We start from the raw sequence: 4,178 nt of genomic DNA, 5'->3' as shown, positions 1-4,178 counted from the left end.
AGGATGTCGTTACCTGACGTAACTCACGGTGCCACTGAGCGATTAGCGGTTTCCCAAACCAGAAACCACTTGAACTGTCATTGCTCACGAATTTCTTTGCTTCTGGTGTATCAACGGGTTAAATTGTTTCATCAGGTTTGTTCTCTGTTGACTTTAAAACTATAAAGAACCATTCGCCATCTTAGTATCGGAGTGTTTTACAGCCCAAAGAGAGGCAATTAGGCCCAATATGTGCTGACTCTCTTAAAGAGTTATCCATTTATTCTTAATTACCTGTCTGGGGTCTGCATATTTGTCTTTTTAAATTTCCTTTTACTGTTCAAATATTTATCCGCTTGTCTTTCAAAATTACTGATAGATTCTGTCTCCATCAAGGTTTTTCATGGGCCATCATATCCTCTAACAGTGCCCTGCTCAAAATACATAAATATTCTACCCTTTCTCTCTCCTTTACAATAACGATATTGACGCCATCCAGTTGCCCACTGAGCGTCCAGTCGGTTTCACTCTGTTTCTTTTTAACCTTTGAAAACCTTCCTTGATTGGGCACTGTCTGTTAGACTGCTTCTTAATATTCCCTCCCCTGATAAAAAGTTGCTCATGTATTTGGATTAACGTCTCTCACACCGCTACCCCCCACCAGCACCCAACCCACCAACCCCCACCCCCACCCACCACCCCCCGCCAAACCCCCGCCCCCGCTTCACCTTTCTCAGACTGTCCTACACTCTGACTAGGAGGTTAACAGAAAATGAAAGAAGAGCCCTAAAACTGGTCCCAAGTGTTTCAAACAAAGACAAAAATTGCTGGAAACTCTCTGGTCAGATAGAATCTGTGGAGAGGACGATAAGTGTTTGAACTGTGTTCTCAACAATGACGTGTAGTTTTACCCTTGTCTCTAAGTGCTATACAATCCACATGTCTGTTTATAATTTTGGATTATTTAGTTATTTAAGGCAATCAGCAGCTTGTTCCCCACTTTCAGCACCTGAGTCCTGAATTCTTTCTCACCTTATCTCGTTTAAATTAATATTTACTTCTTTGTTCCTTCCCCCTACTTAATATTTATTTTTCTATGAAACAAACAGACACGGAAATTTTTAGTGGTACTTCGGACCATTTGCTCTTTTATTTTATTCATTGGATGTGGAGGTCGCTGGTTAGGCCAACACTTATTGTCCATCCCTAATTGCCCCTTGTTCAGAGGGCATTTAAGAGTCAACCACATTGCTCTGAGCCTGGAATCACATTAAGGATAGCGTGCCCTAAAGGAACCAGATGGGTTTTTCATTCCTGATTTTTATTGAATTCAAATTGCACCAACTGCCACGGCGGGATAGGAACCCGGATCCCAAAGTGTTATCCTGGGTTTCTGGATTACTAGTCCAGTGACAATAACGCTACCCCTCCCCATCATGTCCAATTTGAGCAGGGAATGCAGTAGAGAAGTGAACACCTATGGAATGGTTAGCATTAAGCTAATAAGGACACAAGTCAGAGGAAATCCTGAATGAAACGTAGAAAGCTGTAAACACTTTTCAGTCAACCAAATAAACTAAAGTAACAAAATTGGGGACAGTTTGTTTAAAAAGCAGCCCCTTAAAGGGAAGCTGCAAAAAGAAAGACAAAATTTAAAGGAAACTTGCAAAAATTAAGCCTAAATGTGATTAAGAGGTTCAATTCAACACCCCAGTCACTACGGTGCCCACCAAGCATGGAAGGCGTCGGCAGTGCCGGCAGGCACAGCGTGCTCCCTCTCCAGGGACACCCAGCGCAAATACAGCGAAGGAAAACAGGCAAACAGTTGGGGCGGACGACCCCCTCGATCGCCCTCTGCCTGGACTGTGAATGGCCAACTTGGCTAAGCGCAGGAGCAGGTTCACGAGGAGGTCCTCCTCCCTACCGTCCCCTCTCCAGCTGGGAGCCCATAGATCAGGAGCGTGGGACTGAAGTGCAAACAAAGCAGAAGCGAAAGGTTTTCAAGCAACAGCTCAAATATGCGTCCTCAGACTCCAAAAGGCCGCAGAAAGCAGAGGCATCTTGGGAGTCCGTGAACTGACACATCCTACGATTGTATGGGACTGCTGCGTACAACACTCTCCACCCCAGGTACCCGATGGAAAATGAGAGAACATCCCCGTAGAGGGCCCCCCACTGAGGGCCTTCACCACAGGCCGGTAACAGGCAGCGGGCGAGGGCAAGGAACTAAATGGTGTGCAGCAAAAGCCGATGCAGGAAACCCCGCCATGCCGTGCTAAAGGTCACTGGGTCATTTCTGCAAGGATAGTCAGCTTGTCCCGAAGGAGAGTTCGAGGCTTGGGGCCAATGCGGAATTCGGTCCGAACAGGGGTACGCTGAGACGGAGGAGAACAGCTCACCTGCGCCGCCTGAAGACCCAGGAAAACGTCATGGCAGAGCATGGCCGTGCAAGGCTTTTGGGTGGCAGTGGCCGCGAGCCGGACGTCCACCGATGCACGCTGCATCAAATACTTGGGAATCAATCAGCTCACTCCTCCACCACCCAGCACTTCCCCGATCCTGGTCACCCTAGCATCCACAGCCCTCCTCTCCGTCAGCCACTGAAAAGGGCGGAAGTGCGGCTTCCTGAGCAGCGGACCTCTGACGATAGCCGCTACTCCTGACGGCGGAGAGCTGCGTCGCAAGGCAACCATGTGTCAGGTATTGTTCAGGTCCTGGTAAAAGGTGGGTGACGCCTGCATGGACCCACGAAGGCCCCTCCGGTCTACAAACAGGAGTTGAACGTCAGAATTCAGGTCGGGCACCTGCCGGAGGAAATACAGCGCCACGGCACACCGTTTGGGAAGGGGCTTGACGTAAAGGTATCACTGCAGGGCGCCTGACCGCCCTCCCTAAGCGGGAGACTCAGAAATTCAACAGGGACCCATTGCAGCAATTTGTCCCAGAAGGAGTCGACGATCATTCTCTGCCGCTTTGTGACAAAATCCGGGAGAGGGGTCAAAGTGACCAGCCGGCACCACAACATGGCGGCAATCAGCTGGTTTATGACCAGAACTCGACCCCGGTAAGACAGCACTCGGAGCAGTCCTGTCCAGCGCCACAGGCGAGTAGTGACTTTGGCCTCCAGCCCCTGCCGGTTCGCCAGCAGAATTCCTTAGCGGGGCAGAGGTGGACCCCAGGTAGAGGAGGCTGGCCCTGCTCCAGCTGAAAGGCCTGCGCTCCTCGGGTAGGGGATCCATCTGCCACTGACCGACCAGGAGTCCGGAACTCTTGCCCCAGTTCATCCTGGCAGAGGACACTGCAGAGTAGACCTCCTGGCACTCGCCCATCCTCCACAGGTCAGCCAGGTTGGTAAACATGAGGAACACGTCAATGGTGTAAGCCGAGAGGACCGACCCGAAGCCCAGCCCATGCAGGACCAATCCCGACAACCTCCTCCACAAGAGGCGCAAGGAAGGCTCCAGCAGACAGAATACAATTGGCCAGACAAGGGGCAGCCCTGACGCACTGCTCTCCCAAAGCGAAGTGGCGCCTTCAGGGACCCGTTAACCTTAACTAGACACTCTGCGGCAGCGAACAGAAGTCGGATCCGAGCGACGAAATGCATCCCGAACACGAATGCTCGCAGAGTCCCGTATAAACAATCGTGATCCACACTGTCGAACATCCCCTGGTCAAGAGACAGAAGGGCACTCGACAGACCAGTCCTCTGGGAAAACCGGATTATGTCCCGGACCAGAAAGCTGGTTCAAGTGTTTGAGCTGTGTTGTCAACAATGACATGTGCAGCTTTATCCTTGTCTCTAAATGCTCTACAATCCACATGACTGTTTATAACCTCGGATTTTTTTTTATTTATTTAAGGCAATCAGCAGCTTGTTCCCCACCTTGTGCATCTGAATCCTGAATTCGTTCTCCCACTTTCTCGTTTAAGTTAATATTTACTTCTTTGTTACTTCCACATTTCGTCTACGTTGCATTTTGTTTTGCATGAGACAAACAGGCACGGAAAAGTTTGGTGGCACTTTAGACCATTAACTCGTATTTTTATTCATTCATGGGATGTGGGCGCCGCTGGCTAGGCTAGTATTTATTGCCCATCCTTAATTGCCCCTTTTCAAAGGGCATTTAAGGTTCAATCACATTGCTGTGGGTCTGCAGTCACATGTAGGCCAGACCGGGGAAGGACGGCAGATTTCC

Source organism: Cetorhinus maximus, chromosome 23, assembly GCF_964194155.1.
Source record: "Cetorhinus maximus chromosome 23, sCetMax3.hap1.1, whole genome shotgun sequence".
Classification (NCBI taxonomy): Eukaryota; Metazoa; Chordata; class Chondrichthyes; order Lamniformes; family Cetorhinidae; genus Cetorhinus; species Cetorhinus maximus.
The sequence above is the reverse complement of the archived record's forward strand: the minus strand, read 5'-3'. Positions refer to the sequence as shown.